Below are 15,614 nucleotides of genomic sequence, written 5' to 3'. Positions count from 1 at the left end.
AATCTCAGTTGAACTAGTCGATCAAAATCTGTGTAAACACCAAAAAAATTATTGATGCTGTAAACATGCATAATATCTGTAATTGCCAAATTTACTTTTGTAAACTGCATACCGGGGTATTGTTTAACGTTCCTCTCGAAAATTTTTCATTCATATGGATACGCCACCACTTGCCGGAGAAGAGCTGCAATTTTTCTCCTACACTTTGCACTTCGGGCCATTAAGCACAAAGGGATCTTTTTTGTGTTGGCACCTACTAGCTGGGACACGGGATATCGGTTATCCGGTCTCATCCGAAGGACAGGTGCCCACGTCCCACAGTGGGATTCGAAACCGCGAAGTAGGGATCAGCTCCTTACTTTACGACTCTATAAAACACGCTCTAATCACTGTGTCAGGCGGGCAACGAAATGGATAAGATAAACGTGGACAATTCTAAATCGATACCTGTTTTCAAAACAGTGATTTATTTCAGTATTTGCCAGTTCCAATGATCATTTGAAAACTTTGGAATATACCTCCTAATGAAGAAGGTACAGTTTGGGCTTTATTGCGCCCTTAAAATTTAATGTTCTTAAGTTACGAAATTGGCTTTGTTAATAGTTGAGAAGATGAATATGATAAACCATTAAAGAATATTGTATGAAGGAAGACCATTCTGGAAATATGACGTCATTAATTTCGTATATTTTTAAGTTTAATGCAGAAAAGCCTCAAAATGACTCATTTCTGTGCTTATTTTCCTTTAGAAAATAGTGTTTGCCACCGTCGCCCACTTCAGTTTTTGGATATATAATGTGAAATGCTTTGAAAAAATCAAATATCTTAAAATCTTTGTGGGCGACGGTGGCAGAGTATGTTTTTGAAAGAAAATTACATGTTTTGTAAAAGTTTCAATTCATCAAGTATTGCTTTTCTTTGCGCTAATATTAAAAGCAAGCAGTAAAAGTATATTTTTTAAGGTATGTCACTCGTGAAATTTCTTAAATCAAGGATTTTTTTGAGAAGTATATTTTTGATAAGTAGTCATATAGTGTAACTCAAAATCGCAGAGAAAATAGGGGGTCAGTGTCTATCTTACTGATCTACGGTACAATTAAGTCGACCTTTTTGCACTTAACTCTTTGATTAATTACTTTAACCTTTATTCTGTTATATGTTTTTTGCATATTACTTTAAAAACACTTTATTCTATTTGATATGTTTTTTGCAAATATATAAGTAAACAATGAAAATGGAATCAAACCGCTTCGATATGTGTGAAAAAGGCATGCGTCTATAATTAACGGAGACGATAGTCGCGAATATTTTGAAAATTTGTAGTCGGACAAAAATCAATCAAAAACAGTACCATTTTAAACTTGATTAATTCCTCGAGTAAATATGGCCTGCATAAATCATGAATTGAAGTTAGACACACGCATCATCTATATTTAAAAACGTATTACTTTTCAATTTTAGAATGTAAAACACGAACTGTACAGAGTACGTTTTTATCCGAGAAGTAAAATTCGATGTTCTAAAAAAAAAGGGACCTGTCGTTTTTTCGATAGTAAATGATAAGCAATTTTATATATTAAATATGAAAAACATATATATTTTTACAGATTCACTTTATGGAAGAAAATATATTAAGTATCTTGTAATTTAAAAACGGAAAGAACATTCGATTAACAATCTTTTTAATGTTTAGAAAACCTTTATTTCTAAATAACTACTCCCACCCCAATCCCCATATACCAACACTTAAACTTATATGTATAGAGCAGCCCGGTCCTCCGGGCTGCAATAAAAAATTGACTTGGGGCTGTTACGTTGGCTGATCCATTTACTGTCGCTTACACGAAGAATAATACATAGGTTTTTAAATAGAAATCATATTTGCAGTTAAGGTAGAAAGTTAAAAAAATGTAAATATAAGCAATGAATCATTATTTTTTGAAAGACATAGTCTCATAACTGCAACTGTGTGTGCAAGCAAATTTTTATAACGCGCGTTATGTTCTCCTTCGTTTTACTCATCCGAACATAAAATATTTCTATTCTAAGTATCTTAGTCAATAAAAAACAGAACACAGATATAGAATGTGATGAGCTCCTATCAACCAGTTTATTTGCGGTATGCACAGTAAACACGCGAAATTATCAGATGCACCGGAAGCAAACCCCAAGAAGTAATTTCCACATTACAATCTACAAAATACAATGTAAAATATTAAATATACATATCAAAATTATGCATCATTCTAATAATATTTCCATTTCTTTGTTTTCTCTTTGTTAAGGTCTGTCTGCCCATACAATTTTAATGGTTAAAAGTAAAAAAAAATTGAATTTATTTTCATTTAATGAAATTTAAATTTACCAATTATTTTTAAAAATGTATGTTCCGCCATAATATTTAAGATGGGAGACAAATATAGACAGAAGCTTTATGTCAACATATGTACATTTTTTGTAAACAGCATCATGAATAAAATTGATTATTATGTAAAAAACTGAGTCAAATGCATAATTGTGATGCTAAAAATTCCCAATACTTGCTACTTATAAAATACTTTTAAATTGTGAATATAAGGGAAACTATCTTTCAGTAGAAGAACAATAAAGAAAATGCCTGAATGAAGCCACATGAGTAGGCGTTATTACCCTTGTCAACATTTTTTAAAAGATTGAATAATTGATTAAATAAAGGAAATATGCATTTTTGAAAATAATTTTTCCAAATTGTATTGTTCTGTTGGTTATGAATTTAATTTATTTTTGCAAAAACCTATGACATCACAGGAGGATGGAATTTCCTTAACTCTTTCAAAATTAATCGAGTTGATTTCATGATAATTCTACTGGAATGTAAATTTCACAAAGCGAAAGATCAGGAACAATGGGGGCTTTGTATGCATGCAAATGCCCTGGCATACTCAATAAACTAGACAGTGATTCCTTGAATAAATCAAAAAAGCGTGTTCGAAACTGGTTGATTGCTCGTCGATGACCACTTCACGCCTGACCAGCACCTTATATATCTTGACCTAACAACAACTTTTCATTATACTTGCGCATGCCGAAATAGTTCTAACAATACAACTAATAGAAATTGATTTATGTTCTCCTTCGTTTCACTCATCCGAACATAGAATATTTCTATTCTAAGTATCTTAGTCATTAAACAACAGAACACAGATATAGAATGTGATGAGCTCCTATCAACCAGTTCGACGACAAAGGTGCTGCATGCATTCAACTGCAAAAGAAATGATTGAAGTATAGCTGTAAAACAATTTTGTTTTTAAAGATATATAAAACACAGCAGTGAAGAGGAAACACATGTACGAAAGCCCAGAAGGCTCATTCGAGATTCAAGTTTCTAAATACGAGATTCAAATTTCGAGATTCGAAATTCGAGTTTCGAGATTCAAGATCCATATTAACCAATCAAAAGGCTCATTCGAGATTCGAGGTTCGAAATACGAGATTCGAAATTCGAGTTTCGAGATTCAAAATCCAGATTAACCAATCAAATGCGGGTTCAACATTTGATTACTCCCCTTTATTATGTTTTATCTATCAATAAATCGTTTAATATATTTATAACAAATGAGTCATTTGATTAAATTACAATGCAAGAAAGAGTGTTATATATATTAGAAGGAAAGTTAAATAATCATTGGATTTTTTATCAACAAGATATACTTCAATTTATATTATGACTTCTTAAATATTAAATAGAATACATATATCAGGAATGTATATATTTTTTTGCATTGTCTACTTTATGTAAAGGGTTGTTGACAGTATAATACAGACGCTCCCACTGCTATATACCCCACTTTTCAAGCGGTGAGGAGAACATGGAAAAAGAGGGGGGTCAAAATAACAGTCGTGATCGTGGTAGGTAGGTCGAGATTGTATGTTGATTGAAAGTCAACGGGACATAACTCTAATCTTTGTTTGTTTATTTCCATAAAAAATGTTGATTTTAAAAAACAATTATTTAAAGAAATTTATTTTCCTTTTCAGTTGCTCTGTTACAATGCGAAATGTAATTACAACGCGAAATGTAATAAACCTGGGTTATTTGCGTCGAAATCAACGAAGAACGCAAAAATGTAACAAGACACTTTTGAGAATTATTACAGTTTGTGTTAATACATTTTGCGCCGAACTCAACGCAATATGTTATAACACGAGTTTTTGATTATTCCATTTTGCGCTGTTAAATTTTGCGGCGAGATTAAGCAAAAGGCAAGAAAGCAAAATGTAATAACACATTTGTTTTCTTCATTCAGCTAATGATAGAGTAAAGTGTAGTGGCCGATGAAAAGAAAGAAGGATATGGAGATAACGAACAGTATTCATTTTCTAAGTCAATTAAACAATATACAAAATAAGAGCAGAGCAAACACGGACCTCCGAAACATCAGAGGTGGGATCAGGTGCCATGGAGGAGTGAGCATCCCCTGCCGACCGGTCACACCCGCCGTGTGCTCGTTGTCATGATCATGAAATAACGGAAAAAAAATCCGTCGTCAATTCAGTGTAAAAATAATGGACTGACAATTGGTATGAAAAATGTCAGTCAGCATTTGACTCAATGATAAATTGTATTTGCTGACATGGTCATTGTATCGACCATAGAACTTACGAAATGATGACTTTAAACGAGACTACTGATTTTGTATTGTCAACTTGCTTGTCAATTCTTTACCTCGTTTAAGAAATTGTTTATAAGTAGAGCATGCTCTTGCGTATCGAATCAACTGAGATATATATGCTCCGTATGCAGGTGATGAAGGTATATTGCTGCATAAGTAAGGGAAGTTGACGATAGAAAAGTTAAAGTCATCACGTTTATCATATAGCTTGGTTGTTAGATTACCATTAGTGTCTTTTTCAAGTGTCTTTAAGGCTAAGGCTTTGATTTCTTGAATTAATTAACAATTATATATATACAATACAGATTGCAAATATGAATAGGAATAAATGCAGCATTCATTTTATCTGATATCAAACAGTAGATTAGTCTAAATTAGCTGCAGAACTATAGCGTTATCGTTTTATATTTAGTCTCTGCATGACCATAGCGTTATGGTCAAAGATTAAAATATACTCAGTTTTTATTTATCAAGGCTACATTGCCTTTCAAGTTTTTAAAGTAACATCTTCAGTTTCGGGAAAAATTGGCAGGTGTGGCGGGTAGGGGTTGGGAATTTGTTAATCTTTAGTCACTATTTATAAATTTATTATTATATCAACAACCCTTTATATAAAGTAGACAACGCAAAAAAGTATATATATTCCTGATATATGTATTCTATTTAATATTTAAGAAGTCATAATATAAATTGAAGTATATCTTGTTGATAAAAAATCCAATGATTATTTAACTTTCCTTCTAATATATATAACACTCTTTCTTGCATTGTAATTTAATCAAATGACTCATTTGTTATAAATATATTAAACGATTTATTGATAGATAAAACATAATAAAGGGGAGTAATCAAATGTTGAACCCGCATTTGATTGGTTAATCTGGATTTTGAATCTCGAAACTCGAATTTCGAATCTCGTATTTCGAACCTCGAATCTCGAATGAGCCTTTTGATTGGTTAATCTGGATTTTGAATCTCGAAATTCGAATTTCGAATCTCGAAATTTGAATCTCGTATTTAGAAACTTGAATCTCGAATGAGCCTTCTGGGCTTTCGTACGAATAACCCTTCTGGGCTTTCGTACACATGATATTGTAGATAAAATTTTGTTTGTGAATTTCAGCAGTAAAAAAAATTATTGTTCGAAACTGGAGTATATGTGTTAGATTACTTCTGAACTACAGATTTAATAAAAGTTTCTTCCTTCTTCTAATCCAAAATCACAAGACTGTAAGAACACCAATTATCTGATATAATATTATATGTCCATTAAATGTTATAATATGCTTCATTAATTTACATTTGTCCGATACAACCTAGAATTGCTTTTGTATTTTGGTGAATTATATGAAGATGATTATTAAGATAAATAAAAACGGCAACTATAAAGGATTATCATGCAATGCTTGAAATTTGATTTTAACTGCAAAATAACATCTGCATTTGTATGTTTGTTATCACTCCAAAATTCAATATTAAATCCTTCATTTAGAGTTCCGTGTCCGTAAGTCTAGGCTCCTGAATCTCTACCTGTAATTCTTTCCAATGCGAAAAACAACAAATGAACTGAAATTTAAAATAATAGTTATTCATGTACTAATAAGTACAATTATAATGATGAGTAAACAAAACCCATCAAAACAACTTAAAGTTTTTTTTTACTCGTCTAATTAAAGCAGCATATAATCTAAATCATAAAATGTTATTAAACAGTATAAAATTATTCACAATGCCCAATGCAGGCTTAATTTTACAATGTCCCTTGCGGACAATTCACATTAAATCATTTGCACCATTAAGGCTAATGTATAAAGCCCAATTAAGGCTTAGTCAAAAATGTCCCATCAAGGCCAAATTACAATAGCCCCATTAAGGCTTATCAAAATTGCCCCATCAAGGCTAAAATACAAAAGCCCCATTAAGGCTTAGTCAAAATTGCCCCATCAAGGCTAAAAAACAAAGCCCCATTAAGGCTTATCAAAATGCCCCATCAAGGCTAAAATACAAAAGCCCCATTAAGGCTTATAGTCAAATTTGACCCATCAAGGCTTAAAAAAAAAAACAAAGCCCCATCAAAGCTTGTCAAATTGCCCCATCAAGGCTAAATTACAAAAGCCCCATTAAAGCTTAGTCAAATTTGCCCAATCAAGGCTAACATACAAAAGCCCCATAAAGGCTTAGTCAAAAATGCCCCATCAAGGCCAAATTACAAAAGCCCAATTAAGGCTTAATAAAAAAAAAAGCCCCATAAAGGCTTAATTATAAAAGCCCCATTAAGGCTTAAACAAAATTGCCATATAAAGACTCAATTACAAAAGCCCCATTTAGGCTGTAATACATTACCCAATGAAGAAAAACTGCACTGTCAAAGCTGTTTATACACTTTCCAATAAACTGAAACATAATCATATACATTAATTAGTTTCAAAGAATTAATTGACTGAATTTTATCATTGTCTATTAATAGTGATAAATATATGATTAAATTGCAAATTTCAAAATTAAAAACATCTACTAATATAATGATATATATTTCTCCTCAGAGTCCTCACTATTTTATGAATTCAAAATAGAAAAAAAAAACTGCATTTATTTATTTAAATACACAATAATAGCAAACTATGTATAGGTTATAATCTTTTTCAGACATTGGACAATACTAATGTAGGTACATTGTACGTATCTTCAAACATTTCGGTGAAACCGTCATTTTTTGTTTTTAAATTGAACAGCCAAAATTAAACAAAGAAGTATAATATCATATTATATTAAAATTCACATCAAATTTATAACACATATATATTACTATAAAAACCAAAGTATTCATTTGCAGAGAGAATAGTTCAAAATTTTCAATAGAAAACATTACCAAATTGTTGTTGAATCTGTCCACGTCCATCAGAAAAAAAATCTCAAAATATCTTTATATCTAATAATTCTCATAATCTAATTTGAAACTGTTTATATTCCATTTTCCTTAAAAACTATTAAACATGATATGTAAGGTTAACAAAAACTTACTTTATTATGGTCGACCAGATGAATTTAACAAAACAGCCTTTTGAACATGTATACCCCCACTTTAGGAATATCAAGTTTTTCAATCATTCTTTGCCACATATTAAAGTTGTAAAAATTTAAAAGAGATAGGCTTAAAATCAAAAGAAATAGACCTCAAATTAGTTTGTTAAAAAAAATATTAAAAAGCTGTAGGTCCATTAAAACATTTAAGAATTTTATTATTGTGAATGTACTAAATGGCACATATATCCTATGTACAGAATGCTTAGCGTTAATTTCCATAGATGCGTTTTATGCACAATGGCACTATAATAAACAAATACATACTTGCTATATTATTATCAATCATCCAAATAGAATTGTTTTAATAGAAATTTATTATCTAAATTTTATATTGGAGTGTAAATTTAAAATCGGATCCGTAAAAGAATGAACCTTCCTTAAACAAAAATGTATATGTTAGCATTAAAAAAGTTCATTTTTAAAAGTGAACAGTATTATAACCATTGCGTAAAATTTGGTTAAAATACATAATTATGATTATGTTCCGCAGACTTCTAAAATATGAGAAATGTTAATATCAGAGAAACCTTTTTACTGTATATGTACAAATAAAATGCCTGAATACACAAGGAGTTATTGCCCTTGGCAACACTTTTAACGGCTGAATAACTGATTATATGAAGAAAATATACATTTCATAATTCTTTTACGAAACACTTATTTGTATTGCATCTATTGAAAAGTAATTACCAAATTTTTTTTTCAGGGCATGAATTTAGATTAATAAATTCTTTGGAGGATGGAAATGCACAATGCAAAAAACATTACTGTAAAACTTTGGCTTAGTCAAAACACATTCTCTGCATGATTGTTTCATTCGTGAACAATATATATCTTTAACAATTCTATTATTATTATTATTAAAGTCAAAAAGGTGCCGACTTCCATCTGGGAATTAATATTTCAAGTACCTATGCGTTGCACAAAATCAAATGTTAAATAACTCTTGCAATAAAATTGACAGGAAGTGTTGTGTATGCAGTTATTACCTTCCAAAGTTCTGCCCATACGAGCGGGAAACTGTCAAGGTCTGTACTTTCTGACCAGGATACTCACGTGGTATTCTCTCTCAAGACCTTCTTTTCTTTACTTTGAAATACCTTGCCGAAGCTTTTTCTCCATCGTCTTCTGACTTAAATTCAGTTCACAGACAATTTCTTGTTTTTGTCGTCTTACTATGCCCTCTTTTTTTTTTTGGTCAAAGAAAATGTATAATGCATCTTCAGTTGTAAAATCGTCTCCAGAACTCTGCGTAGAGCCGGGTTGTTCACTTTGAGACACAGAATGAATAGCCCTCTCCTCTCCCACGTGGCTAAAATTCGACTCAGTCATACGTGCTACATGTAAAAGCGTGTTCGAAACTGGTTGATTGCTCGTCGATGACCACTTCACGCCTGACCAGCACCTTATATATCTTGACCTAACAACTACTTTTCATATACTTGCGCATGCCGAAATAGTTCAAACAATACAACTAATAGAAATTGATTTATTCAATTTGTTTGCACTCATTGCAGTTATGAGACTATATTTTTCAAAAAGTAATGATTCATTTCTTAATTATCAGATGTAACCATGACAGTAAATATAATCTTATTTTATGTAAAATGGTTTGAATAATATTTATCATTGAAAAAATCTTGCAAATTAATGCGCGTAATATTTTGTTTGACCTTTTTGCACTCAAAAGTTACATTTTTGGAGATATTAAAAACTAAATACTAGTAAGCAATAAAACATTTTCTTATATAAAACTTTTTACGACTTAAGTGCTGCTCAGAAATTGAGAAGTTTAAAATAATGAAAGAAAAAGTTGGGATCAGTGATGGTAATTTTAAAATATTGGTCAAAATAGTGTAAATTTAATCATGACTTCTTTAACATATCTCCATATTTTGGCAAAGTTTGTTGAGGGAGGGTGTGAAACTTGTTCTAAAATATGAATTATATTAAATATTCCTTGCAATATTCTAACCGAAAATATTCTTAGTGTAAAAGTTCCATGATATTATATTTAATAAATGTGCAGATTTGCAGAATGTTTTGCTTAATATCCATCCACCACAAAAAATAGTCCCTCATAAACCTGGCTTCTTTGTAGATTTTTGAGCAGTTTTTTCATTGGATGTTAAAAAATTTACATTGTTGAATGTCATAAAAATTGAATTCTAATAAATAGTTTTGAAGTAAGAGGTTCTGCGTGAATTTTTCTAAAATTTTGACGAGTGACATACCTTAAAGGAATTTACGAAATTCTTAAAGTTGCTTACCCAATGTCTTCAAAAGGAGTCAGCTTAAACGATTAGATTTTAAAGAACTTAGTGCAACGTGGGACGAAATTTTAGGCAACACATTCAGAATCCCGTTTTCTACATCCTTGAGTTATAGTAAGAACAAAAACAATTTTGTTTTTCAGCTGTAGAAACCTATCTATCTGTCCATTCAAATGTTCTTCAGTCTTCTATGAGCCCCCTCTCTATTTTTCTCTCTCAGAGATTGGATAGATTTTGTCTTGTTTCTTCAAGAAACCATCTAAAAATTCTCAATCCAACCAAGCTGATGCAAATAAGCCGAAGTTCTAAAATTTTGAAAAGCGCCACTGGTAAAGAAAATAAAATTTTAAAACCATTTAAATATAATTTTTTTATACGGATGAAGAGACAACTCAAATTCCTGAAACAGGTGATTTAAGTCATCAATAGAGGAAAAACTAAATTCCACTAATTTTCTTCAAAATTCTTGAAAACTGCAGACTCACAAAGCCTCTTTATCAATACTTTTGAACTCTCAGAGGAAATATTTTTATGAAAAATTGAATCACGTAAACTCTACTTTCTATTAATGTTTGAAACGGGAAAGAAGAAGGTATGGTTTCTATACAAATCTTGCCCGGTGATTTTCTAAAAAAAAAAATAAAACTGGTGTAAAAGATAAAAACTAATGCTTTTTGAATCATTGAAGTTCCATGCAGAAAAATCAGACAAATCGTTTTTCTCACACGTGTTCTTAAATGCTCATTGTGACGTCATAAACATGAGCATTTTCCCGTATTTTCTCCAAAAGTTGCAGAAGACACCAATTTTCAATGGATTTTTTTAAAGAAAATATTGTCCACAGGCATCGCCCACAAACATTTTGAGATATGTGATTTTTTTTTTATTGTTTTTCGCACAACATATCAAAAAATAAAAGTGGGCGACGGCTGTGGACACTATTTTCTAAATGAAAATTACCCTAGAGATTGGCTAATTTGAGTTTTTTTCTGTTAAAAATAGAGAAATGCATCACATTTATGACGTCATATTTGCAGAATGGTAAACATTACTTATTTGGGAAAACAAAGAGAGATAACTTTAAATTTTGGTAAAACTTGTTTTTTTTTCACTATAGAAATCAACGGGAAACGGAAATTTTTTTTTATACATCTCTCCCCTCCTTGTCACAAAAAATCCTTTTTACAGGTAATTTGGAATGTTATTTCACAAATTCATACCAAAGCTTTTTTTGGGAGGGGGGGGTGGCATATGTTTATTGACAAAGAACGAGATAAAAATGCTTATTTTCCACAAATTTCAAACCGATTTACAACTGAAACATTATATTTAATATTTTTATGTTTTATTTATTTGCCTAAAATATAAAAAAAAAGATATAAGGAACATGTAATCATATCAAGACTATTTTAAAATATTATGATGCATGAAACCCCGATTTCAATGGAAAATATGGTCTACCCCCCTTTTTTCAAGAGCTGGAATTATGGATAATTTACAGTTTAGCGCTGGTATTAAGGCAATTCATTAATTACCATTGAACTGTTCTTTGTATTAAACAAAAATTTTAATGTCAAGTTGCAATTTATATTGAATTAAATGGTTCCAAAATGTAGGTGGGAATCGAGAGTTAGCGTCTGTATTTCTTTTTTTAAAAAAAAAAAAACCCTTTTAAAGATACTTTTGAGATTCAATTCGAGGAAATGGGGGAAGAATTAACATAAGAATATATTCTTGAATTCATAACATCATAACAAATGCTCAATGAAATATCACATACTTAGTATTTAATGTATTTATTGTCTTCAAAAACAAAAAGCTCAAAAAGTTTTTTTCTCCAAATAATTTAAATTCATAAGATATACCTGGATAAATCTAAAACAGTCCGTTTTTATTTATTTCAGCTCTTGCCAGTTCCACTAATGATGTGAAAACTTTGGAATACATGTATACGCCCCAAGGTCAGTGAAAGTGTTGACATTTTGAAATTAAGTAAAAGTTTCAATTCCTTCTAGGTATTGTCTTTCTAAAAGTAATATACTCTTTCTCCTTTCTTAATATTTGTTAACAAACTGTATTAATATGATGATGGACCTCTTCTGGACAATTCTAAATTCTACCTTCTAAGCATTTACATTTCTGTTGAAATTTAGTATTCGTAGCAAGCAGCAAAAATGTTGTGTTTAGGAAATTCAATGAAATTCTTTACTACTTGCTTACTTCATTCTTTAAAAAAGCAGGAATAAACATTAAACAATTAGACTTCAAAAATGAATATCTTAACCTGAGTGCGACATGGAACGAAGCATTTTGTTTGTATCCATTTTCTGTATAAGGCAGCTTATCTAGAAAAAAAACTAAACTCAGATTCCTTAAGCATTTATCTGTTATTAGACTGTGAACAATTAACAAGTCATTTCCTATACATATTACCTAGCTAAAGCAAAGGATTCTGAATTCAAACAATACCCGTTTTCTACATTCTTGAGTTATTTTAGAAAAAAAAATTTTGTTTTTCAGTAGAAAAAAACCTGTTCATTTAAATGTTATGTATGATCTTCAGTCTTCCATGATCTCTCTCTCTCTCTCTCTCACTCAGGGGATGGATAGCTTTTGCCTTTTTTCTTCACAGAAACGGAAACATTCGGCAATTTTAACGAGGCCCGATCTAGTTGAACTGCGCATACGTTTTAACGCAGCGTCGACTCAGGCACGTCACAGTACCTTTGACTGCCGTCACAATTGAACACAATAACGTCACAATTAAAATGACGTCAAATTGCGCTAAAATGTTTCGCTAATCCTGCATATCTGGTAACTCTGTAGACTGTACATGTTGAAAGCTGGTATTTCTATTATTTACAAGGTTTTTTAAAAATATTTTTTTAATTGATAAACAACTTTGCAACATGATTTATTTTGAGGTATCAATTTCTTGGTACATATTCATTAATTTTACCTTGTTTTATTTCAATTTGTGAGTTAAAAAAACAAACACTGCAACCGAAAGTAAACGATTTTAGTCTTTCTCCTTGAACATGTTGAAGTCTTTATACACACCTTTTTTTTATTGAGGACTTAAATATGCATGAATTAGCTTGATTTAAAAAAAATCAGTTTTTGAATCATTTAAATGCAACCCCCCGATATATTTGTTTTTTCTATATATTACATGATATTAGTTAAATTCGTCATTTTTCGCCTTTTACCCCCCCCCCCTCCCCCTTTTCCACGTATAACAACATCGCGTATAAATTAAAAAAAAAGAAAGCATGAAGAGAAAATATTTCAAAATGTAAGAATTATTTATTTTTTAGACACTAATACAGTATTGCAATCGTTTGTTGATGTTATGTACACCCATGGCGACTTATTTCATGTCTAGTTGGATAAAATAAGTGCTAATTTTGTGTTTCGATATGCCCCCTTTTCACTGCAATAATGGCTACCTTCAATTTTCTTTTCATTTTTTATAAGAAGAATGAAAATTGCATGATATATGTGAAAAGCAAAAATTTTCATCATGTATTTTTTTTTAAATTTTCAACTTCTTTGTTTATTGGAGGGTTTTACTATGTTACTGTGTATAAAAACACAAAAATGGTCCATATCTTGACAGTGCCCCCATTTGACTACAATAAAGGCAAGGTAATAAAATTTCATTCTAATTTTTCTTAGCATAATACATTCAAAAATATTTCCAAATATTAAAATTTTTCATCATTCCGTTTTCGTAATTTTCAACTAGATCGGGCCTCGTTAAATGCCAACCGTCTACGAATATGTAAAAAATCTGTCATAAGTAAAGCAAATAAAATTTTACAACCACTGAAATTTCTTATTTTTCTCTTTTCAGATGAAACTGATGGAGAGACAACGCCAATTTTTGAAACAGGTGAGTTATTTCGTCAACAGAGAAAAACATCATTGGTGGGATGTTTTTAAGAGATTTTTTTCTGTAGCTTGTGCTACTTTGGTCCTGTGAATTTATAAAAAAAAAATCAGAACTGCTCAGTTTGAATTAAGAATATCCTAATTTCAGTTGAACCCTTGAAGTCTTTTTATCAATAATAAAAAAAGAGTATGCCTCCCTTTAATGAATAGAAATACTCTTTTGCAAGATAAACATCCCTAAAAATGCCGTGCCCTTGTTATTTTTAGATCGTATTTTGTACAGTTTAATGAAAGACTCTTGTATAAATTTCCCAGGCGTTATATGAATCTATCAAAAAGTATATTTTAAAAAGCCCAAATCAAAACAGCTACAATATTACTTTTTAAGCTGTTTTGAAAAAAAATAGTAAACAATTATTTTTTTTTGGGGGGGGGGGGGGTTGCACTACTACATGTATATAGTAAATGACAAAGGAAACATACTAGTAGTTGTTATCAATGTGTCTTGAATTCCTTAGAGTAGTTATAAAAAATAGCAAGAAAAGGAATCAATCCTTATGTAAACAACACAAATCAGATATATCTTACACAACTTCTTAAATTCTATATCTATAAATCCTCTGGTATTAAAAGTAAATTGTATCTTTTCTGGTAAACATTGTGCCACGAGTAGAGCAAACACAATTTATTTTACTTTTTTCAGATGAAATTGATGGAGAGACAACACTAATTCTTGAAACAGATGGAATTGATGGAGAGACAACACTAATTCTTGAAACAGGTGAGTAAAGTTGTCAACAGAGAATAAAACCCGGCCTAGGAAGAGTAAGCACCCCTTAAATGAATAGAAATACTCTTTTGTAAGATAAACTCCCTAAAATTGTCGTGCCATTGTTATTTTCAGATCGCATTCTGTGCAGTTTAATGAACGACTCTCGTATAATTTTCCTCAGCCTTATATGAATCTATCAAAAAGTATATATTATCATATTTATGTTTTCTTTGAAGTGTCGTCGGGTCAAATTAATGAAGTCCGACCAACCTCTACGGCCGGTAACTCAAATTTGTTTTTTTTAAATGAATATTTTTTTTTCTTTAAATAGAAAAAATTGAAATTACTTAATTTGATGTTAGTTCGTTAGAGTAATACCGTAAAACTGGAAAATTTTTCGTCGATTTTATTTTGCGAATTCCAGTCAAAATGCTTTGATTAATTTTTACGTTTCAAAATTTTGCGAATGACCACTGCTTGGTGTACATTTTCTTATTGGTAATTTATTTTTAAGAAAAAAATATATTTGCGATTGCAATGAACTCGCAAATAAGCTAAAAATTTATCTACAGCAAAAATTTTCAGTTTTACGGTAATTCCATAATGAGAAATAAAACATAATAAAAATAAAACTTTTAAAATTATAACATAAAACTCCGTTATAAATGGTCAGTACATACTAATAATATATTCAATGTATTCATATGAAAAAAGATGTACCCTTTGGTATTTTTAAATCAGTGAAATGGATGATAAGCTTAAAACTATTCTTTCAACTTTTTCAAATAGTAATTTATTTCAGCATTTGCCAATTTAAGTTCTGATGTAAAAACTTGGGGGGGGGGGGTTATTTGCCCTACTATATAGTAATTGACAAAGGAAAAAAACATAGATCATGTGTCTGTACAGTTTAATAAAACACTAGTAAACACTTTG

Source organism: Saccostrea cucullata, unplaced genomic scaffold, assembly GCF_032062105.1.
Source record: "Saccostrea cucullata isolate Sc308-1 unplaced genomic scaffold, CSIRO_AGI_Scuc_v1 ctg3824, whole genome shotgun sequence".
In the NCBI taxonomy this organism is placed as follows: Eukaryota; Metazoa; Mollusca; class Bivalvia; order Ostreida; family Ostreidae; genus Saccostrea; species Saccostrea cuccullata.
This window is presented reverse-complemented; position numbering follows the sequence as displayed.